Below are 24798 nucleotides of genomic sequence, written 5' to 3'. Positions count from 1 at the left end.
CCTTGCTGGAGGAAGTTCGTCACTGGGTGTGGCTTTGAGGAGCTACAGCCTCGCCCCACTTCCTGCTGGGACGCTCTCTGCTTCCTGCGCACGGATCAACCCGCTTCCTGTTCCAGCTGCTTGTGGTCTTGCATTCCTTGCCATTATGAAGTCTAGCCTTCATGAACAGTCCGCCAAAATAAACTCTTTCCTCCCTTAAGCTGCTGCTGGTTATGGTTTTATCACAGCCACAGAAAAGTAGCTAATTTAGGCTCCGGCTCTTTCTAGGCAGCCTTTCTGCAGGCATAGGATACCCTGGCTTTCCGGCCACGATCCCCATCCATGGATTGGTGAGCAGACCCCACAGCACACTCTTTGACTCATTACTTCTTCAAATTCCATTTTTTCCCAGGACACCTGGGGCGTGCACAGGAAGACATGGCTGGCATCTCCTACACACCAAGGGTCAGGCTACCAGCCTGAGCCATGTAACAGTCGCCTTTACCAGAGGAAACCATGACTGTGCCTGTCCATTGTGGCCAGCAGAAGAACTGTACCAGGAGCCACCATACAATCTCCCTTCTTCATACCAACCCTCCAGAGGTACTTGGTGAGGGCCAGAGAAAGAGACCCTTCGACCCTGGCCTCTTACATTTGCATGGAAAGCACGCACGTACACGGGCACTCCCCCCCCCCCCACACACACACACTGAAAGCCCTATTAAAGTAATGAGATGATTTGTGAAAAAGCCTATCCGCACTGGAAGAATGTTTCTATGGCCCAATCAAAACAGCTAATTAATTGGTAGAGCCCTACAACAAGCATGGAGTATCTGCTAACCACACGCCGGATAGAACACATCACCTGTGAACGGATGCTAGGTAATTATCAAGTTTCTAGTCTATTTAATATAACACGTTACATCACCGCTGTGGTGCAGCAACCCTGGGAACTTGACTGGCACCCCTCAGCACGTCCTTTGCTTGCATGGTGGCAATCATTGCTGATCCTGACCAGCCGCAGCAACCGGACTCACTGTCACCCTCTCCGTGCCTCACACTGCGCCCTCTGTGATGACCCAGTAGCCCTGTAACATACCTCCTTTCTCTTTGTTGTTTCTCACCTAACTCCTTCCTCTTGTTGCTTCAGGTGTGCAGTGTCCTCCCTCTGCTCTGAACACCCACCTCGGAGCCTTTGCACAGGCACACTGTTCCCCATGTCTTCTCAGCTGGGTCCTTTAGACTTCACTACAAATCATTATAGTCGTGACCAGCTCGAGACCCTTTGTTCTCTATGATATCACTGTCATGTCTTTCTTCAGAAAGTGTTTCTTTTTATCAACATGCTTTAATATCAAAAGTTGCTTTTATTTTATAATGTTTATTTTCCAAAGATGGACACTTTTGTGTCCTGAGAATGGTTGTATCCTTAAACACTATTATTGATCAGGCGTTTATAATATTTGTTGGCTGACTTAAGAACTTTTTAAAGACAAGCCTCACTGTGTAGTTTATATGAGACTCAAACTCAGCTGTGTGTGCTGTCTTAAAATACACAAACAGACACCCACAGACACACAAATACACATACACACAGACACACACATACACAAGATACACACATAGACATACACAAAAATACATATGCACACAAACACAGACACACATATACATACACATACATTAACACTTACAAACCATACACACACACACACACAAACCATACATATATCATACACACACAGACACACAAACACACAGACATACATATACACACAAACACACATAATAACATAGATACATACATACATCCAAAGAAATAATAGATACACATACATATGCACACCATCATACACACATATATGCACACCACACATACACACACATATATGCACACACACCACACACACACACATTTGGTCCTGAAGAGATGACTCAGCAGTTAAGAGTACCCAGGTTCAATTCCCAGCACCCACATGGCAGCTAACAACCATCTTTTACCTTCATTTCCAGGGGAGGATCGGGCCTCTCTGACCTCCCTGAATACCACACATTCACATGGAACATAAACACACATGCATTGAAGCAAAATATCCATACACATAAAATATGAAGAATATTGGAGAAAGAGAGAGAAAGAGACCCTCTTATATTTCTGCCTCTGCTCCGTGCTCCCCTCAGATGGGTTGTCCTCTCTAATTGTCACTGTGTCACTTGCTTCCAAAACCTCCCCACGCTTGTGCCAGTCAAACTGCCCCTCAGTGGATGCAAGCCCCGCTCATTGCCGACAGACTCAGCTGCCCAGCCCACCCCTCCTCCAGGGTCCCCATCCCTGCACTTACCCACAGCGACCACTCTGGTAGCCTAAAGCTTGGTATTCCCAGCTTCCTGCCTTTCCAGGAACAGTCTGGAACTACACTCCACACGGTTGCACAGAGAGACCTCAGCCATGCTCCTGGTGGCAGCTGGTGGCTGAGGAGGAAGAGCATGTAATGGGCTCTGCATTGTCACTTTCCTGATCTCCCAGGCATAGCCGGTGCAGCCAAGCTCTTCTGAGAATGGTCACGTGACTTTTATCACCGTGTGCTGTGAGAATGGGTCTATTTTAGTATTCGTGGATTCCAGGGATGGATCACAGGTTTCCAGCTTCCCGGGCAAGCGCTTTACCCACTTAGCCATCTTGCCAGCCCTCCCCCCTTTGCTATTTCCTTACTGGGTTTATGTTGTGTGTGTGCTGTAGCAGCTTTCTTCCAGGTCTTCATTTATTTATTTTTAAATCACTGCCACAGGTACAAAGTGTGCCACGGGGGCCTTCTCTAGATGTAGGGAGACATGGGCTTCAGCTCAAATACCACACCATGGCCTTTCTGGGAAACTTCTCTCCTGTACCAGGGCTGTGAAAGCCTGTGTCAGTGCCCAGCACACATATACTCAAAGTATAGCACACAACGGCTGAAAGAATCCAGGGAGCAAGAGTCAAACGCAAGCATCTTTTTTAACCCCAAGAGTGGCAGCGCCCAGTGACTGTTGATCCACATCTGTGGAGGCCAGCTAGCATCTGTCCCTCTTTTGTTCTTTCCCAGGAAGAGATGACAAAGTTGTTGAACCCCACAGCAATGAGGAATGGGTATGCCAAATACAGGACTTGACTTGTTTGAGCAGAGGAAGGTGGATCATTTTCTACAGCCCTCCCTGAGATTCCTACATTGGAAAGCACCCTGCTTCGAATACCCTGGGGGCGAGGTACAGCTTTTCCCAAAATAAGGATACATTGTATTTTGTTTTTAAAGCAGAAAGAACACACTGTATACACTTGATGGAGATGTGACAGCTTGTGCTGGACAGTTCACAATCTACTTCAAAGCAGGAGTGTGTGTTGCTGAGTGCGGCTTATTGTGGAATCCAGCACCCGTGGATGGTGGGTGGGGTCCGTACCTAGTCTCATCTCCACAGCTCTCAAGCTGGAAGCTGTGACGCAGGGAGTCTCACCCAGCTCCTGTGAAGCAGGATGCCATGCTGCCCTGCAATTAGAAGGGAGGAGATTCTTCCTACCCCCCTGCTTCCACATCTGGAGACACCTCCCAGGTGCTCCTCTCATTTGTCGCTCCAGCCCTGATTGACAGACCTTGCCTCCTAGTCCTCTGCTGGTCTGGTCTGGTTCAATACAGCATAACTCTTGTCTGTACAATAACAAAGACCCAACTTTGCTGTCCTAATACATAATAGGGAAAAAAAATCACAGGAGCACTGGGCAGGAACCTTTATAAATCTAGATCTGATCCTATTTTACTCTGCCCTGAGTCCCCAGTCCTCTGGGCCCTGAGCTCTAGTGTAAATACCCCCAGACTCCTGCCCTGATTTATCCTTAAGGGGTCCTTGAAAACCTGAGTCATGAGAAGCACATTCCCAGCCAACCCCTTGCTCTTAGTGGATGCTACTTGTCTGGAAAATCTTCCCCATCACCAGAGCCCAATTTCCCCTTTGTTCTGTAAAGCCCAGTGCCAGAGCTGCCTCCCGGGTGACATTCCTGTCTCACGGTGGCTTTTATACTTAACAGAGCATCCTCATCTGAGTCAAAGTTACTCCTGCTGTGGTGAAACATCCATGATTGACCAAAACCAAAGAGCTCATTTGGCTTACGCTTTCACATCTGAAGGCTATCACTGAAGGAAGTCAGGACAGGAACTCAAACAGGGCAGGAACCTGGAGGCCATGGAGGAGTGCTGCTTACTGGCTTGCTCCCTCTGGCTTGCTCAGCCTGCTTTCTTATAGAACCCAGGACACCAGGCCAAAGATGGTACCACCCACAATGGGCTGGGCCTCCCCCACCAATCACTAATTAAGAAAATACCTTACAGGCATGCCTACAGCCTGATCTTACGGAGGCATTTTCTCAATTGAGGTTCCTTCCTCTCAGATGACTTTAGTGAATTTGGTAGGAAACTAGCCAGCACATCTTCTATGGCTTTGCAAGTATATTAAATTGTCTCTGCAGGATTCTCGCTAAGTCATTTTGCCATCTTGAACCCCTCCTTCCGTTATTCATGGTGACTCTGGCAAAGGACAGGGGCTCAGTGCTACCTAAACTGAGCCAGCTGTGTGGACCCTGATTAAGGTTTCCTGGTGTTGTGTATTTCAGTAGGGAGGCAATGGCTAACAGTAACACGGTGTGTGTTTCTTTAAAGATTCATTTGTTATTTTATGTGTCTGAGCATTTGCTGCATGAGTGGCTGGGCACCGTGTGTGTGCAGTGCCTTGAGAGGCCAGAAGAGGGCACCAGATTCTCCTGGAACTCGAGTTACAGAGGGTGATGAGTCATCATGTGAGTGCCAGGAACTGAACCATCACGGTCCAGCCCTCATCTGTATTTTATTAGACCAAGCTCTATACAACTAAGCTAGCCAGCCAGTTCCTAATGTGTGTTTTAAATGAACTCTTAAGAGAAATTTGAACATTCTTATTGCAGAAAAAGGACAAATATTTGAAATGATATATATGCCAATGACCCTGATCTGCTCATTATGCAATGCACGTGCATATCAAAACATCTCAGGACATCTCATTCTATGTATCATGTGCCAATTAAAAATGGCATAAAGAGCCAGGCAGTGGTGGCGCATGCCTTTAATCCCATCACTTGGGAGGCAGAGGCAGGCAGATTTCTGAGTTCGAGACCAGCCTGGTCTACAGAGTGAGTTCCAGGACAGCCAGGGCTATACAGAGAAACCCTGTCTCCCAAAACAAAAAAGAAAGGAAAAAAGGAAAGAAAGAAAAGGAAAGAAAAGAAAAGAAAAGAAAAGAAAGGCATAAAGGTGGAAGTGGCACCACGCGTCTGAAAACTCAGCACTTGGGAAGCATATATTAATTAAACTTGAAATTCTGAAGTCCACACAAGCTGTAGTTGTAGCAGAAACAGCAATTTTTGCCTGCGAGACTCGAGCCAGTATCTATTGCTTTCCCCCTTGACTCCATTCCTGATGCAGGGCTGAATGCCGAGAAAAATGTGTCAAAGAAACCCACCCAGTACAGCATCGCACCCTCCCAAGTGCCCTGCAGACCTGCCTGGCTCCTGCTGAGCCAGAAGTCTGCCTTCCCCAGGCTGGAGGCTCACAGCAGGTACACACTAAGTAAACTACATTGAGAAACACGCCCAACTCACCTTTCAAGGCTGGCAGGTCAGCTCTCCAGGAGCTATGGATTCCCCCCACTACCCCCCTCACTCTCTGCACTGTGGCAGCCATCTGCCTCCCTCTTGCCCAGTCTCTGGCCTTCCCAAGATGATCTCAGCCTGAAAGGCACTTGATATTTCTATAGCTTTCTATAAACAGTAGAAATATTCTCTTCCAGCTGGTCTGCACACCCCACCCCCGCCCTTCCCCTGATGCTTGAATGCCTGCCTGCTCTACTGCAGTCACCGTGGCCTCCAAGCCCTTGCCACACTGTACTCTGCTTCTCTGGCTTCCAGCATCTGCAAATGGGTCCCAAGGCCAGAAATGCTCTTGGTGCTCTCCCTCGGGGTTGGACTGTGTTGTGGATGCAGTAAATGTACATAGAAGGCAAGCTCAGGGGTACCAAGTCAGATGTTCCCAAGGATGCAAAGAACATTCTAGAAATCAGCCTCAGCATTTTCTCCAGAATATGTATGTGCGCACACACACAATACACATACATATACACATACAATACATATACAATATACATGCAATACACAGACATAGACATCATAGACATAGGTCTATGAAAGATATCTTTTGCATGTGTCTTGTCAAAATCTTGGCAAGGATGTATGTGAAAGCACCAGAAATGCTATAGGAGAGACACAGTAACTTGCCTCAAGCCTGTTAGTGAGGTTATTTAAGTACTCTGTTAGCAGAAGCCCTTTGGCTTTTTAATATGGGGAGACCACACTTGCACCCTCTTTTCCACCTGTGAAGAATCACTCTTCCTTCTCGGCAATATTTCCTTTTGATGGAGTAAGTAGAGAGACGCCACTGAAAAGAACATCCACAATGCCCTGTGCAGGAGAAAGGCAAGAAAACACACTCCTTACAGGCACATCTGCATCTGAAGAAAACACACTCCTTACAGGCACATCTGCATCTGAAGAAACACACTCTTTACAGGCACATCTGCATCTGAAGAAAACACACTCCTTACAGGCACATCTGCATCTGTGGTAGACTTTATAGTCTGAGCAAGCTCAAGAAGATGTCTTCTTAAATAATTGTATTTTTTAAAAAAATTTAAAATTTTTTTGTGTGTTTGTCTATCTGTATGTATGTGCATTTATGTGGGCAGTGCCTGCAGAGTCCAGTAGAGGGCACTGTATCCCCTTGAAGGTGAAGTTACAGGCAGTACTGAGCCACCTGGGAACTAAATTTAAGTCCTCTAGAAAAGCAGCAAGTGCTATTATTAACCACCTAGAGTCCTAGTTTTTCTTTTAAATTCAGTGTATGGGTGGAGCCGGATGGTGGTGTGTGCATACCTGTATAGGTCAGAGGCCCACAACATCAGATCACCCCGGAGCTGTGAGCTGCCTGATGTGGATGCTGGGAACGGAACTCGGGGCCTCTGGGAAAGCAATGTGTACTGTTAACCACTGAACCAGCTCCTATATCAGTTTTTCTTAAAGTCGCATGCTATTCTTAGAGCTTCAACTTTAATGAAGGAAGGTATCTTACCCAGGTGAAGTAGTACACGCACACCTTAACACTCTAGAGGCTGAGGCAGGAGGATCACAACTTCAGGGTCAGCTTGGCCTATATAATGAATGAGAGGACATCCTGGGCTTCATAGCGAGACATTTGGGGTGGGGATGGAGGATGGTGTCTAGATTGAAACTATCTTTGCTTTCCAGGGCCGTTGAAGGATGCTGAAGAGCAGGAGTAGGCCAACAAATGTCCTCTTGAGACCTCACGTCCTCAAGTGTCCCCTTCTGAAAAGTACGTCTTGTTTGGGTTTTTTTTTTTTTTTTTTTGTTGTTGTTTTGCTTTGTCTTTCTTTCTTCCTTCCTTCCTTCCTTCCTTCCTTTCTTTCTTTCTTTCTTTCTTTCTTTCTTTCTTTCTTTCTTTCTTTCTTTCTTTGAGGGTCTCACTGTGTAGCCCTGATTGCCAACAAATGTCCTCCTGAGGCCTCATGTCCTCAAGTGTCCCCTTCTGAAAAGTATGTCTTGTTTGGTTTTTTGTTGTTGTTGTTTTGCTTTGTCTTTCTTTCTTTTCTTTCTTTCTCTCTCTCTCTCTCTCTCTCTCTCTCTCTCTCTCTCTCTCTCTCTCTCTTTCTTTCTTTCTTTGAGGGTCTCACTGTGTAGCCCTGATTGTCCTGGAACTCACTATGTAGACCAGGCTGGCCTTGAACTCATAGAGACCCACCTGCCTCTGCCTTCCCAGTGCTGGGATTACTGGTGTGTACCACCCTTCTCCCCCTCCCCCCAACGTCCAGTGTGCTAGTGAACAGCAGGCCACTGGACCAGTTTCCAGCAGCTTGCATACAACTGCAGGCACCCACCCTCTCTGGGCAGATGAAGGGCACGGGTTCACAGGAGAGGAGACACACATTCCAGGCCATTTTCCAAACACCAACAAGAAGGGAATTAGAAAAAGCATGTAAGTACCACACGCGTGCCAGCCTCTCCTATTGATCACATGTAATTTACATCTTACAAAGATGTGAATTCTTGCGTTCTCACTCCGCAAGGAAAATCTCAATGATTTATTCATTTCAAATGAAAAATAGAAGGGAGATGAGAAGAATGAGTTCACAGACGGCCTCGTTCTCGGGGCACTGGTGCGAGGCTCCCTCGCTCACTGCCCGGAGGCCTCCGTGTTCAAGTCCCTCTAATTAACAAGGTGAATCAGGCGGCAGCTCTCTAATTAGTGAGCAAGACAAGCCGGCGGAAGCAGGCAGGCAGAGTGTAGAGCTCTGCACTGGCCAACAAAGAGCCCACTCCATTTGAGGGGGTGGGGTGGGCGGTGCGGATATCATCTAAATAACTATATAAAAAAAGCAAAACGAAGGTGTTTGGATGGGGGAAAGCTACCTCACTTTTGTTCTCCAAGTTCACGGGATGTCTCACAAATTCGCCAGCATAACCAACTCCTTGCTGACTGAGGTTGGCCTCTGCTGTTTGTACGATCTTTCAGGACACACTGTCCCACAACATGAGCATCCAAAAGACATTATCTTAGAGCTGGGGGATATAGCTCAGTGTTTCAAGTACTTGCCTAGCACACAGAGTCCTGGGTGTAGTCCCCAGCACTACATAAACCAGGCTGTGGGGGCACACACACACCTGTAATCCCAGCACTTGGGAGCTGGGGGCAGGAGCAAGGGAAGTTCAAGGTCAATGGAGACAGTGAGGTGAGTTTGAGGTTAGCCTGGCCTATGTGAGACCTACACATCTCTAGTGTTTAGTCATCATGTTAAACCAAAACTTTGTGGGATTAGTTACTGTCCATTTCTTCCTTGTCCCTGACTCCCAAAACTACCATCCTGCTCTGTGATTTCATGATGTTGGCTACTTGGTGGAAGTAAATTCATGCCTCATCTGAGGCTTGAAGGGAAAAAAAAAATCAATACCTCAAGGGATTTATGGTAGAGTTGTATATATTTCACTTTAAGAAGCATTTATCCTATTTTCTAATCTCTCTCTCTCTCCCTTTTTAAAGATTGATTTATTATTTCATGTGTATGGGTGTTTTGTCTGATGCCCATGAAGGTCAGAGGAGGGAGTGAAGTCCCCTGGAACTAGAGTTACAGATGGTTGTGAGCCACAGTGAGGAAGCTGGGAAACTCCAGTCCTTTTCAAGAGCAGCAAGGGCAACCATCAACCACTGCTCCCTCCCCATTTATTGAGACAGGATCTGTCTGTCACACAGGCTGGCCTCAGACTTAACTCTGTAGTTCAGGCTCAACTGATATTCCAAATCCTTCTGTCTCAGCTTCTGGCGTTGTGAGATTACAGGTATGAGCTACACTGTCTGGCCTTACCCTGCATTTCCTCGAAACTAGACATGTATGGAGTGAACCCTTCTTTGATGACTCAGCTCAGTGCCATCTGGTCGCATAGGACTCATCACAAGGAGCCACAGAGGAACCGAACCGGTGCAAACGCTTAATCCCCAAGGAGGGGCTGCGCATGGGGCCTCTGGACCACATCTGGGTACCAGCGTAGCTCAAGTTGAGCTGGGCTCTAGCTAGGAATGTCCCTGGCTTGCTAGCTTTGGCTTTGCATTCACATGTGGCTGCTTATTTGCAAGCCGGAGGTTTTTCCTCCCTCAGTCTTTCCCGGGACAACCACCAACTCCCCCTGCAGGCACCAAGCTTCTTGAATATGACCTCCTGGGACCTGAGCACAGCTGTATGCCAGGAGTCCTTGAAGGTGCAGGTAACACTATTCAGGTTCACCCTGATAAATGACAGTGGCTGCTCTCTAGTAGCCTTAACCAAGGACTATGAGTAGCCGCTGTATCCTTTGTGACCCAGCAGTCTTTAATGGAGCTTCAAAGGCATTTTCTTCTAGTAATGGAGACCCCTTGATAGGTGTTCATCTTGTGACTCACATTCAGATATAAATACAACTACAGGGACACTGTCTCACTGCCAAACACGTGGCACCTCCTCAGAGCAAGCACTGACATCATTACCATTTTATAGGTTAGGAATTAGCTACCAGAATTTTGAAAGTCAGCTTAGGGCCTCTCGCCTAGGAAATAGACTTGTAGTCTGGCTTTCTAAGCCAACCCACACTTACATAGATCTTCTCCTTTAGGACTCCTGTTTTCCAAGTTTCCATTCACAGGCTGTATTACTTTTCTCATTCTTTTGTTACATCTTTTTTTGTTGTTGTTTTTTGTTTGTTTGTTTGTTTTTCAAGATGGTTTCTCTGTGTAGCCTTTGCTGTCCTGGAACTCACTTTGTAGACCAGGCTGGCCTCGAACTCAGAAATCTGCCTGCCTCTGCCTCCTGAGTGCTGGGATTAAAGGGGTGCGCCACCATGCCCGGCCTTTCGTTACATCTTATTGATGTGTTTGGCAAGGGACTTGGGGAAGGAAGAGCTCACAGTCCAAGAGGACACAGTTTCGTGGCAGGCACTGCAGCAGTGGGAAGCAGCTGGTCACACTGCATCTGTAGTCAGGAGGCAGAGAAAGAGAGGAAGAGGGGGAGGGGGAGGGGAGGAGAGAGGGGGGTAAGGAGGGAGGGAGGGAGAGAGAGAGAGAGAGAGAGAGAGAGAGAGAGAGAGAGAGAGAGAGAGAGAGCCTTTTTTCTCATTTTCCCCTCTTTATTCAGTCCTGGATCCCACCCACCCAAATTCAGGCTGGATCTTCCTCCCTCTGTTAAGTCTCTCTGGAAATGCCCTATAGACATGCCAGAGGTGTGTCCCCCCAAGTACTTCGTAATTCTAAATCTAATCGAGTTTGCACGAAAATTAACCACCATGCAGACTAAAAGATGTCATTCTGCAAAGCTCGCGGCCTTTCTTTTTCAAAGTTGAAGCATCCGGATGTTTGCGAGGCTCATCCGCTGAACGTTACATCCCAAGCTGACGGATCCGAGCTCAGAAAGATCCGGTCGGATCCCAAGAGCTCTGAGGCAATCAACTAACCACCCACCCCCGACAGATCCATAATCTGATAACATTATTGGAGGAGGTGGGAAGAGGGACCTGTTGGGAGGATGTATCTCTGCTCTTTCCCCGTTCCTGTTTCCTGGCTGCTTCGAGATGAGCAATGTTCTTCCCCCATGCCTTTCCAACTTTACGCCCCGCTTCATTGCAGGCCCACAGCAATGCAGCCAGAAGACCGTGGTTTGGAATTCTACAGCCGTGAGCCAAAGTAAATCCTTTCTCTTTTAAATTGTTTTGCTCAGGCATTGCATGGTGATGGAGAGCTAACGCGCCTTCTCGGCCTAGGCAGCCCTCGGCAGCAGCAGCTAACTCTAGGGAGCAACTGAGCAGTTCTTTGCTGTGAATTCTCATCTGGCCTCTCTAGAGAGAAGTAAGAGCGCCAGGGCTAGAGGTGCGTGGGCCCTTCATCGGGCAGGCTTGCCTCTGCTCCCATTACTCACTCCATAACACACAGGGTTTGAAATACAAGGGGCAGAGATCTAAAGAGCTGCCAAGGAGGATACTGGTCCAAGGAAGCCACTTGGCAAGCCACTCTGCTGGCCCAGACTCCACCCTCCAATAGGAACTACTAGGCTGAACTTTCCCAGGAGTTATTCTCTACACACACGTAGCTCAAGATGAACCACAACTGCTTGCAGCAAGCGTTAAGTGAGAGGTGGGACTTTCAAGAGGTGCCTGGGTTCCAAGGGCTCTGTTGTTGGGAGTGGGTTGATACATGTGGGAGTGAGTTAATCGTGAGAATCTTCCCCCTGCTCAGACCCTCTCTCTGACCTATGCTCACTTGCCTTCCATCCCGCTATGACGTAGCAAGGGATCCCTTGGCAGATGTCAAACTCATGCTTACTCCTTTCTTTAAATTACCTAGTGCCTGGTATTCTGCAATAGCCACAGAAGAAAGACCAAGAGACTTGTTTTGTGAAGTATTGGATGCCAAAGAGCTCAGCTCAGGAGGGTAGCCAGTAATTAGACACAAAGACTCTGTCTCTTTCATCTCTGTGTGTCTGAGCTTTGACAGAAAAGCTGCCACCGAATCGTGTTTCTTTCATAATTTTTATTCCTTATGCCTTTGGACCAGTCTTGCACCCCTTTCACAGTCTCCGTATTCTGAGTCTACAGAATAAGACAAAACTCTGTTAGCATCATTGAGTTATTTTTGGAATTAATGCTAATAAAATGTGAGGCTAGAAAAGAAAGCATGAGGAATTCTGAAGCACCTGGAACTGGAGCGATGGCCCACGGGTCAAGAGCACTTCCTGCCCTTGCAGAGGACCAGTTCTGTTCCCAGCACAGGTGTGAGGCCATCCAGAGCTGCCTGTAACTCCGGCTCCAGAGGATCTGACGCCCCCTTTTGGTTTCTGTGTGCACTGCACTCATGTGTAACGCCTCTCACACAGACACACTTGTATGCACACATAACTAATAGGACCAATCTTTTAAAAAACACCTAGTTTAAAATGCCTTAACTGTCTTACTGGAAAATTAGGACATGATTAAAATTTCTAAAGGAACAGCTTTGTGGAGCTCTGCAGAGCACTGAAGTAAACAGAGTTAAATTTATTTATGCTTGGGGCAAAATGGTAAACATCCATTTAAGTAAATTATAATTTGTCTTTAGGAATATCTTTTGGTGCTGGTGTCTTCTGTATACATACACTGAGATGCTTATTTTATTCAAAAAGGCCTTTAAAGTATTTTTGAACATATCATTTATTATTATTTTCACATGTATGGAGGGGTTGCTTGCTTATGTCTGTGCACCCATGTGCATGCAGTGCCAGAATTGGTGTCAGATCTCCTGGGACTGGAGTTATAGATGGTTGTGGTCCACTATGTAGATGCTGGGTGCTCTGAAAGAGCAGTCAGTGCTCTTAACCATTGAGCCATCTTTCCCTCTACTACCCCACCAAAAGCATTTTAAAATAAGCCCTTGACAAAACTTATCTAGTCTGCAATGCATTTGGTTTTACTAATAAAAATCTTTCATGGCCAGAAAGTTACATAGACCAACACCAGCTTTGCCCAAAGATAGGTTTTATTTTTAGGACACTTCTTTACCAGCAGTGTTGGGAAGCAGGTCAAATCGTAACTAATAGGTTTGACTCATCGTGCCCAGGGTGCATTTGTTTCCTAGGGTGTTGTGTTAGGGCTCCCTAGAGGAACAGAGCAAATAGAATGAAGAGATTTAGAAGGAGATGTATTAAATTGCCTTACAGAATATGGTCTAGGGAGTCCAACACTGGCCTTCTCACACTGAGAGACTTAGGACGCTGCGGATGCTCAGTCCACAGGGTTACATCCCTCAGCAGTCCTGATACAGTGCTAAAGGCCTGGAGAAGTCTCAGAGAGACACTGCTCCTCACTCCACATTTGAAGCCCAAAGAAGCTGGGCTCTAATGTCAGTGAAGAAATGTAGCAGCAACTGTGGCAGCAACAAGGAAGATGGAGTTGCTGGTAAGGGTGAAAGCTAACAGGCAAAAGTAAAGCTTCCTGCTCCTTTTCCACCTCATTTTGTCTAGGCTGGCACTGGACAGTGTCCCCCCGTGTTTAGGATGAGTCTCTTCACATCAAATAACCTGGTCAAGAATCCTTCACAGGCATGCGTGCCCCAGGACTGGCTTTGCAGTTGACTCTAGATTCAGCTAGGCTGTCGACTAAGATTGACCAACATGAGTGGGCACTGTATTGGTTTGAATCTGAAGCATCTCCCATAGACATTTGAACACTTTGTCCCCAGCTGTTGGAGCCATTTGTGAGACTGAAGAAGTTAGAGGTATGGAGCTTAGTTGTCCTGGGGGCAAAGGTGAAGGTTGCAACTGGTTCTACTTCTGGTCTTGTTCTCTCAGCATCCTGGTCAGTCACTGTGATGTGACCAGCTAGGGTATGCTCCCACCACCATGGACCAAAACACCCCCCACTACCGTGCCTTCCCTGCCATGAAACTATGAATGTCCTGAAATTGGTGTTATAGGCAGTTAACTGCCTGTAGTGGGTGCTGAGAAGTGAACTCAGGTCCTCTTCAAGAGCAGCACATACTCTTAACCACTGAGCCACCTCTCTAGCCCTTTAATACAGATATTTTAAATTTTTGAATTTTTTTGTCTCACCAACTGGAGAATAGAAGTCCAAGATCCAGGCTGAAAGGGGTTGTCTCATTCAGAGAGAGTGTGTGTGTGTGTGAGAGAGGGGGGGGAGAGAGAGAGAGAGAGAGAGAGAGAGAGAGCCTCTTTCATTTCTCTCTTGTGTTCTGGTGGCCTTTGGCAATCCTTGTCTTTCTCCAAGATCTGTCAGCCAAACATTTCTTTATTAAATTAAAGCAAGCTGTGGAGGGAAACATCTATAACCCTAGCACTTGGGAGACTGAGGCAGGAAATTTTAAGTTTGAGGACAGTCCAGTCTCTCTCTTTCTCTCGGTCTCTGTCTTTGTCTCCCTCCCTGTCTCTCTCTCATTTGAGGATCAGGATGTATAGCTCTCAGCTGCTTCTCCAGCACCATGTGTGCTTATGGCCATGTTCCCTGCCATGATGATAATGGACTAAACCTCTGAAACTGTAAACTAACCGAAATGTTTTCCTTTATAAGAGTTGCTGTGGTCATGGTGTCTCTTCACAGCAATAGTAACCTTAAATAAGACTGTAAATAAGAATTAGTGACCGGGATCAAGCTCCAAGTTAAAACTCTTAACTTTTAAATTGGTGTTAAAAAAAATAAGGAGATGTGCCAGGCATGGTGATACACATCTTTAATCCCAGAAGAGGCAGGCAGAACTCTGTGAGTTCAAGGCCAACCTGGTCACACAGTGAGTTCCAGGATGACCAGGGCTATGTAGTGATGAGACCTTGTCTATACATACATGCATGCATACATACATACATACATACATACATACATGAATAAATAAATGAAGATCAAAGCTAGAGTGATGACTCAGCAGTTAAGAGCACTGGTTGTTCTTCCAGAGGATCCGAGTTTGATTCCCAGGACCCACATATATTGGCTCATAGTCATCTGTAACTCTAGTTACAGAGCATATCGTGCCCTCTCCTGGCCTCCTTGGGTACCAGACATGCAAGTGGTACACAGACATACATGCTGGGAAGACGCTCATACAAATAAAATAAAAATAAACAAACCCTTAAAAATGAGAAATTAAGGCCACAGAACTAACTGACTGACTGGATGCCCCCTTCCTGTGTAAGAGTGATCTCTTAACTCCATCTTATCCAAGCTGCTGAGAGGACACGCCTGTCCGAGCCCTCACGGTCTTACTGAATGTAATGAGCACCTCTAAGCTCAGGATCATTTGTAGGGCTGATGTGTGCTTGTCTAACACCTTTGCAGGAAGTCAGAGGGTATTGCAGGAGAAGCTGACTTTAGAGAAATTTAGTAGGTTTTCATGAGGTTTTCTGTGGGGATAGACACCTTGGCAAAATAGGGCTGCTACTACTTTCAAAAAGTCAGAGTATCTTAAAGCAAATCTCACGAACCTTTCGTGCATTTAAAAGTTTTATAGACTAAGGCAAGCATGTTGGTACACAGCTGTAATTCTGTCGCTGGGGAGGCTGGAGCAGGAGGATTTGTGAATTCCAGGGCAGCCTGGGCTAGGCGGGGGAGGAGGGAGGGAGGAATGGAATGGAAGAGATGGTAGCAGAGAAGGCCAGGGAAGAGAAGAGAAAAACCAGGGGAGAGGGGTAAATTTGTATTTAAAATTTTTGAGCCTATCTATTTACTTATGACACAAAAGTAATCCTGTACTCAGCAGGCTGAGGCAGGAGGATCATGAATTCAAGGCCAGAAAACTGGCAGGAAGACTGTAGTGGCTATTCCTGGTTGTCAACTTGACAATATTTGGAATGAACTACAATCCGGAATTGGAAGGCTCACCAGTGACCCTTATCTGGAGGCTTGGAGATCCTTATCTGGATCTTGGTTTGAAGATCTTGAGCCATAGTGGCTATGGATTCCAGAAGATTGAATCTCCGAGTTAAGGAACACACCTTTAATCTGGGCTATGCCTTTCATCTGGGATTAAAGGTGTGGTGGAACACACCTTTAATCTGGGCTACACCTTTTGCTGGAGACAATATAAGGACATTGGAAGAAGGGAGTCTAGCTCTTGCTCCTGCTCCTTCGCCTGCTTGCTGCGTGAGACTGAGTAACTGCTAGATCCTTGGACTTCCATTCACAGCTGTGACTGAACGATTGTTGGGAATTGAGCTGCCGACTGTAAGTCATCAATAAATTCCTTTATTATCTAGAGACTATCCATAAGTTCTGTGACTCTAGAGAACCCTGACTAATACAGAAGTTGGTACCAGGAGTGGTTCTAGAGTAACAGAAGTACAAGGATGAATCTTTTAAAATTCTGGAATTGGCTTGTTGATCCACCAGCACTTTCAACTATTGAAACCTCTCCAGATTCTCTCCCTCCTGGGAGCTCAGAGAATTTTGAAGACCCATGGTTGAAACTATATTCCGAACTTAAAGAAGCTAATGCCCTTGATTTTCTTAATGAATTAGGTGATTCAGTGCACAAAGCTTTCTACAAGATGGGGAAAAAATCGAAAAATGATTTTACTGGCTGGCTGCTCTTAGTATCTGTGGAAAAAATGATGAATGAAAGGAAGGAGTTGTGTGATAAAATCGAAAGGCTCCAGACACAAGTAAACGATCTAAAAGTTGCTAAGTGTGTCCTTGAGGAGAATCTTCTCTCTTGTAGCAATAGAGCTCAAGTTGCAGAAAATCAAACAGAAACTCTCATTGTAAGGTTGGCTGAACTACAGCGAAAATTCAAGTCTCAGCCTCAGAGTGTGTCGACAGTTAAAGTAAGGGCTCTAATTGGCAAAGAATGGGATCCTACAACATGGGATGGGGATGTGTGGGAAGACCATGTTGAAGCTGAGAATTTTGAATCCTCAGATTCTCAAGGGTTTGCCCCACCTGAGGAAGTAGTACCCTCAGCCCCACCTCTTGAAATAATGCCTTCCCCACATGAGGAAATTAATTTTGCAGAGTCTGCTCACGGCCCACCAATAGTTTCTTCTAGACCTGTAACCAGACTCAAAGCAAAACAGGCTCCTAGAGGGGAGGTAGAAAGTGTAGTCCATGAGGAAATTCGCTACACTACTAAGGAGCTTAATGAGTTTGCTAATTCATTCAAGCAGAAACCTGGTGAATATGTGTGGGAATGGATTTTAAGGGTGTGGGATAAGGGTGGAAGGAACATAAAACTAGAGCAGGCTGAGTTTATTGACATGGGTCCTCTGAGTAGAGATTCTAGGTTTAATACGGAAGCTCGCATAGTTAAAAAAGGTGTCAAAAGTTTGTTTGAATGGTTGGCTGAGGTGTTTATCAAAAGATGGCCTACTGGAAATGACTTGGAGATGCCTGATATTCCATGGCTTAGTGTTGATGAAGGGATTTTAAGACTTAGGGAAATTGCAATGCTAGAGTGGATATATTGTGTAAAGCATAATTGTCCACAATGGGAAGGTCCAGAAGATATGCCTTTCACCAGCTCTATAAGACGCAAATTGGTGAGAGGGGCACCAGCACATTTGAAGGGTTTTGTTCTTTCCCTTTTCCTTGTGCCAGATCTTAGCATTGGAGATGCTTCTGCTCAATTAGATGAATTAAATTCACTGGGTTTAGTTGGATTCCGAGGTAACAAGGGCCAGGTGGCAGCATTGAATTGCCCGAGACAAGGTGATTCTAGTTATTATAATGGACAGTGTAGACAAAAGAATGTTTATAATAACATACCCAGTAATGGTCAGCACAGGAGAGGTGAAATTTATAATGGCATGACTCGGTTGGACCTTTGGTACTGGCTAACCAATCATGGTGTTTCCAGGAATGAAATACATAGGAAGCCTACTGCATATTTGTTTGATCTGTATAAGCAGAAAAATTCTCAAACAAATGAAAGAAAGGCTACATTAGATCGTGGTAAACAGCCAAATGAAAGAAAGGCTACATTAGATCGTGGTAAACAGCAATCTCGGCCAGTGAATCAATTTCCAGACTTGAGACAGTTTGCAGATCCAGAACCCCTTGAATGAAGGGGTGGCCAGGTTCCGCTGAGGAAGGATCTTGATAAGACACTCAAAGGTTTTGCTGTTACCCTTTCTCCAGTTCTTCCCCAGAGGGACCTACGGCCTTTTACAAGGGTAACTGTACACTGGGGAAAAGGAAATAATCAGACTTTTCGGGGTCTGCTGGATACTGGTTCTGAGTTGACACTGATCCCAGGGGATCCCAAGAAACATTGTGGCCCTCCAGTTAAAGTAGGGGCTTATGGAGGGCAGGTGATTAATGGAGTTTTGACTGATGTCCGACTCACGGTAGGTCCAGTAGGTCCCCGGACACATCCTGTGGTGATTTCCCCAGTTCCAGAATGTATAATTGGGATAGATATACTCAGAAATTGGCAGAATTCTCATATTGGTTCCCTGAACTGTAGAGTGAGGGCTATTATGGTTGGAAAGGCCAAATGGAAGCCTTTAGAGTTGCCTCTGCCAAAGAAAATAGTGAATCAAAAACAGTATCGTATTCCTGGAGGAATTGCAGAAATTACTGCCACTATCAAGGACTTGAAAGATGCAGGGGTGGTGGTTCCCACCACATCTCCATTTAACTCTCCTATCTGGCCAGTGCAGAAAACAGATGGATCATGGAGAATGACAGTTGATTACCGAAAACTAAATCAGGTAGTAACTCCAATTGCAGCTGCTGTACCAGATGTAGTTTCCTTACTTGAGCAAATTAACACATCTCCTGGCACCTGGTATGCGGCTATTGATCTGGCAAATGCCTTCTTCTCAGTACCTGTCCATAAGGACCACCAGAAGCAATTTGCTTTCAGTTGGCAAGGCCAACAGTATACCTTCACAGTTTTGCCTCAAGGATATATTAACTCTCCTGCCCTGTGTCATAATTTAGTTAGAAGGGATCTTGATCGTTTGGATCTTCCACAAAATATCACATTGGTGCACTATATTGATGACATTATGCTGATTGGACCAAGTGAGCAGGAAGTAGCAACCACTTTGGACTCATTGGTAACACATATGCGTATCAGAGGATGGGAAATAAATCCAACCAAAATTCAAGGACCATCTACCTCAGTGAAATTCTTAGGAGTCCAGTGGTGTGGGGCATGCAGAGATATTCCTTCTAAGGTGAAAGATAAGTTATTGCACCTGGCCCCTCCTACAACCAAGAAAGAAGCACAACGTTTAGTGGGCCTATTTGGATTCTGGAGACAACACATCCCTCACTTGGGTGTGTTACTTAGGCCTATTTACCAAGTGACTCGGAAAGCTGCTAGCTTTGTGTGGGGCCTGGAACAGGAGAAGGCCCTTCAACAGGTCCAGGCTGCTGTGCAGGCTGCTCTACCACTTGGACCATATGACCCAGCAGACCCGATGGTACTTGAGGTGTCTGTGACTGATAGAGATGCTGTTTGGAGCCTCTGGCAGGCCCCTATAGGTGAATCACAGAAAAGACCTTTGGGATTTTGGAGCAAAGCTCTACCATCATCTGCAGACAACTATTCTCCCTTTGAAAAACAGCTCTTGGCCTGCTATTGGGCCTTAGTGGAAACTGAACGTTTGACAATAGGACACCAAGTTACTATGCGACCTGAACTACCCATCATGAGCTGGGTACTATCAGACCCTGCAAGTCATAAAGTGGGACGCGCACAGCAGCAGTCTATTATCAAATGGAAGTGGTATATACGTGATCGGGCCAGAGCAGGTCCTGAAGGCACAAGCAAGTTACATGAAGAAGTTGCTCAAATGCCTATGGTTTCTACTCCTGTTACAATGCCATCTGCTGCCAAGCATGCGCCTATAGCCTCATGGGGTGTTCCCTATGATCAACTGACCGAAGAGGAGAAGACTAGAGCCTGGTTTACTGATGGCTCTGCACGTTATACAGGCACCACCCAGAAGTGGACAGCTGCAGCATTACAACCCCTTTCTGGGACAACCTTGAAAGACACAGGTGAAGGGAAATCTTCACAGTGGGCAGAACTTCGTGCAGTACACATGGTATTACAGTTTGTTTGCAAGAAGAAATGGCCAGATGTACGATTATTCACTGACTCATGGGCTGTAGCCAATGGATTGGCTGGATGGTCAGGGACTTGGAAAGATAACAATTGGAAAATTGGTGAGAAAGACATCTGGGGAAGAAATATGTGGATAGATCTCTCCAAATGGGCAAAGGATGTGAAGATATTTGTGTCCCATGTAAATGCTCACCAAAAGGTGACTTCAGCTGAGGAGGAGTTCAATAATCAAGTGGATAAGATGACCCGTTCTGTGGACAGTCAGCCTCTCTCCCCAGCCATCCCTGTCATTGCTCAATGGGCACATGAACAAAGTGGCCATGGTGGTCGAGATGGAGGTTATGCTTGGGCTCAGCAACATGGGCTTCCACTCACCAAGGCTGACCTGGCTACAGCTGCTGCTGATTGCCAGATCTGCCAACAGCAGAAACCAACACTGAGCCCCAGATATGGCACCATTCCTCGAGGTGACCAGCCAGCAACCTGGTGGCAGGTTGACTACATTGGACCACTTCCTTCGTGGAAAGGACAGCGTTTTGTTCTTACTGGAGTAGATACTTATTCTGGTTATGGATTTGCCTTTCCTGCACGTAATGCCTCTGCTAAAACCACCATTCACGGACTGACAGAATGCCTCATCTATCGTCATGGTATTCCACACAGTATTGCTTCTGACCAAGGAACTCATTTCACAGCCAGAGAAGTACGACAGTGGGCTCACGATCATGGAATTCACTGGTCTTACCACATTCCCCATCATCCTGAAGCAGCTGGGCTGATAGAAAGATGGAATGGCCTTTTGAAGACGCAGTTACAGCGCCAATTAGGTGGTAACAGCTTGGAAGGCTGGGGCAGAGTTCTTCAGAAGGCAGTATATGCTTTGAATCAGCGCTCGATATATGGTACAGTTTCACCCATAGCCAGGATTCATGGGTCCAGGAATCAAGGGGTGGAAAACGGAATAGTTCCACTTACTATCACTCCTAGTGACCCTCTAGGAAAATTTTTGCTTCCTGTCCCCATAACTCTAGGTTCTGCTGGCTTAGAAGTTTTGGCTCCAGAGAGGGGAGTGCTCCTACCAGGAGCTACAACAAACATTTCATTGAACTGGAAGCTCAGACTTCCCCCTGGTCATTTTGGGCTTCTAATGCCCTTAAACCAACAGGCTAAAAAAGGAATAACAGTGTTAGGAGGGGTGATAGATCCAGATTACCATGGGGAAATTGGATTACCTCTTCACAATGGTGGTAAGCAAGATTATGTCTGGAGTGCAGGAGATCCCTTAGGGCGTCTCTTAGTACTACCATGTCCTGTGATTAAAGTCAATGGGAAACTACAACAGCCTAATCCAAGCAGGATGACAAAGGACGCAGACCCATCAGGAATGAAGGTATGGGTCAATCCTCCAGGAAAAGAGCCAAGACCTGCTGAGGTGCTGGCTGAAGGTGAAGGAAATACAGAATGGGTAGTAGAGGAAGGTAGTTATAAATACCAATTAAGGCCACGTAACCAGTTGCAGAAACGAGGATTATAAAGTAATATGAATGCCCATTGTAAATTTACTAATGCGTTTGCGATTGTACGAGGGATAGTTATATCATGTTAGGCGTATTTACAACCTTGTTATTGTTTCATGTGAACATGAGATATTATTTGTGTCAAGTTGACAAGGGGTGGATTGTAGTGGCTATTCCTGGTTGTCAACTTGACAATATTTGGAATGAACTACAATCCGGAATTGGAAGGCTCACCAGTGACCCTTATCTGGAGGCTTGGAGATCCTTATCTGGATCTTGGTTTGAAGATCTTGAGCCATAGTGGCTATGGATTCCAGAAGATTGAATCTCCGAGTTAAGGAACACACCTTTAATCTGGGCTATGCCTTTCATCTGGGATTAAAGGTGTGGTGGAACACACCTTTAATCTGGGCTACACCTTTTGCTGGAGACAATATAAGGACATTGGAAGAAGGGAGTCTAGCTCTTGCTCCTGCTCCTTCGCCTGCTTGCTGCGTGAGACTGAGTAACTGCTAGATCCTTGGACTTCCATTCACAGCTGTGACTGAACGATTGTTGGGAATTGAGCTGCCGACTGTAAGTCATCAATAAATTCCTTTATTATCTAGAGACTATCCATAAGTTCTGTGACTCTAGAGAACCCTGACTAATACAAAGACAAAGATGCTTCTCATTCAAATGGCAAATGTCTTGACCAAGAGAAAGTTGGAGCCAAAGAAAGAGAGCAGCCACAAGGATCAGGACAGAGACTGTGCAGTAGCCTAGGAAGTCCGCATTTGAAAGGACCATCTGAGAGGCTCGGGGACTCAGGGGAGGGCTTTGTCTTGCCCAGCCCTGAGAGTTAGCTTCCCTGCCTTAGCACTCCCAAGTCAACTAACTCCCAAGTCACTCTCAAGTTCAGTCTGACAATCTGCAAAATAGCATAAATTACAGTGTTGTAACAGGTTTGGTTTTAGACTCACTATGTAGCCAACGGTGGCCTTGAATTTCTGGCTAGACCTCCAGAGTGCTAGGATTACAGTTATGCACCACTTTGGCTGGGGCGGAAAAAAGCAACATTTGTCTGTTTTGTTGTTCTGTGGATTAAACCTGGGACTTTGGGTATACCAAGCTAGCATTCTATCTCAGAGCTACATCCCCAGCCTAGTTCCTCCCACAGAAAATTAAATGAAGCCAATGTGAAAACTTATGCTTTTAATGAGACAGAAGCAGGCAGATCTCCCTGAGTTTGAGGCCAGCCTGGTCTACAGAGTGAGACCCTGTCTCTAAAATTAAATTAATAAAATAAAGGAAGCAACATTCTACCCCTATTTTAGTATCTGAAAGGACAGGTATCTGCTCTGGATCCACGAAACCGAGTTCTCAGCACAAAGGAGATTGATTCGCCCCCAACGGACAAAGGGCAAGGAGTAAGAGAGAAGACAGGAGAGAGGAGAGGGCTAAGGGGAAGGGAAGCAGGGGTGGTGGTTGGGGGGTGGGGGAGGGAAGATTTGCCCTGAGGGACAAAGGACTGCCTCTGGATAGAGGGAAAACAAACATGGCCCATAGGAAAATGGAGGCTTATAAAGGGGCAAGGGGGAACCCCCAGTTAGGATGAGGTGCTTAATTTAATTGGGCATGATAATTAGGTGAGCCAGAGGGGGCTTTTGATTGCTGTACTTCAATACTTTGATAGCCAGGTAGTCAGCCTCAGGAGGAGGAAATGGCCAAATAAGGGAAAAGACCTTGGAGGCCAGCTTTAGGAATGTGACTACTGGTTTTTAGCAAGGCAGAGGGAATGGGGAAGAAAGGCAAGGCCTGCCAACGCCACACACTCCTGTGGGCTAGGGTCTCTTCATCATCTCCCATGGCACAATGTGGATGAACGTAAATGTTCATACTCCTGTGGGCTAGGGTCTCTTCATTATCTCCCATGGCACAACATAAATGTTCAAAATTCATTTTACTTTTCTTCTCTTTTTTTTTTATTAGATACTTTATTTATTTACATTTCAAATGTTATCCCCTTTCCTGGTTTCCCCTCTGAAAATCCCCTATCCCATCCCCTCTCCCCTGACTTTTCTTTATTTAAAGATTTAATTCATTTATATGAGTACACTGTAGCTGTCTTCAGGCACACCAGAAGAGGACATCAGATCCCATGACAGATGGTTGTGAGCCACCATGTGGTTGCTGAGAATTGGACTCAGATTCTCTGGAAGAGCAGCCAGTGCTCTTAACCGTTGAGCCATCTCTCCAGCCCATCATTAGACTTTTTCATTAACTGGGAGAAGATGGCTGAAAGGGAGAGAAATCACTAGCTGTAAACAGAAATCTCAATCCATGTTTTGGATGGCTCTGTGGTTTTTGTTTGTCTTGTTTTGGTTATGAGACAGGATTTCTCTGGGTAGCCCTGGTTGTCCTAAAGCTCACTCAGTAGACCTCGAACTCAGAAGCCCGCCTGTCTCTGCCTCTGCCTCCTGGATGCTGGAATTAAAGGTGTGTGCCACCACTGCCCCCAGCTGGTTTTCTGTTCTTAAGGCAGAGCATTTGAGCAGAGGGGTGTGCAGGACTGTGGCTCACCATGTCAACCAGGAAACAGGGATGGGGAAGGGACAGGGACATCTTCCTGGGGCGAATCCTTATGGCTTTCTTCCTCTAGGACCCACCTTTCAATAACGTCATCATACCAGGCTGCCATGACGGGAATCAACCTACCAAAATGAAGTCAGAGCCCTCGGGATCCAATCACTTCCGCCAAGCCCACAGTACATGACCTGTGAGGTCCCTTCCTGTTCACTCAGGCATCCATCAGCAGCTGCTTGGAAGATGCACTGGATCTGTGTGTAAAGGCCCAAGGCAGCCCTCCGAGGCTGGGCTCCGCACCCTGGCCTTGAGGTCTGAGTCACATACCAAAGGAAGCTTGTTTCTAAGGGAGCTTTGAAAACCTTCACTGTCTTCCTTTCCTCTCCTGCTCACTCCATTCTCCACTGGTTGTTTTTTTGTTTGTTTTGTTTTGTTTTTTAGTGCGTGTGTCCATGCATGCTTGCACGTGTGTAGTAGGTGCAGAGACCAAAAGAGGACATTAGACATAAGACTGAGAGGTGGTTGAGACCCACACAATTCTG

At 46.1% G+C, this 24798-nt stretch overlaps 1 long non-coding RNA gene across 1 annotated transcript; it reads left to right on the top strand.

Annotated features, from left to right (window-relative positions):
* The first annotated feature begins 666 nt into the window (after positions 1-666).
* On the top strand, positions 667-24429 carry Gm35297. Its single transcript, XR_003946738.1, has 3 exons — positions 667-861; positions 7337-7421; positions 24333-24429. It is a non-coding gene; the product is annotated as a predicted gene, 35297 (long non-coding RNA).
* Positions 24430-24798: the final 369 nt, after the last annotated feature.

The sequence above is a fragment of the Mus musculus genome, chromosome 7, assembly GCF_000001635.26.
Source record: "Mus musculus strain C57BL/6J chromosome 7, GRCm38.p6 C57BL/6J".
NCBI lineage: Eukaryota > Metazoa > Chordata > Mammalia > Rodentia > Muridae > Mus > Mus musculus.
The sequence above is the reverse complement of the archived record's forward strand: the minus strand, read 5'-3'. Positions and strand labels throughout refer to the sequence as shown.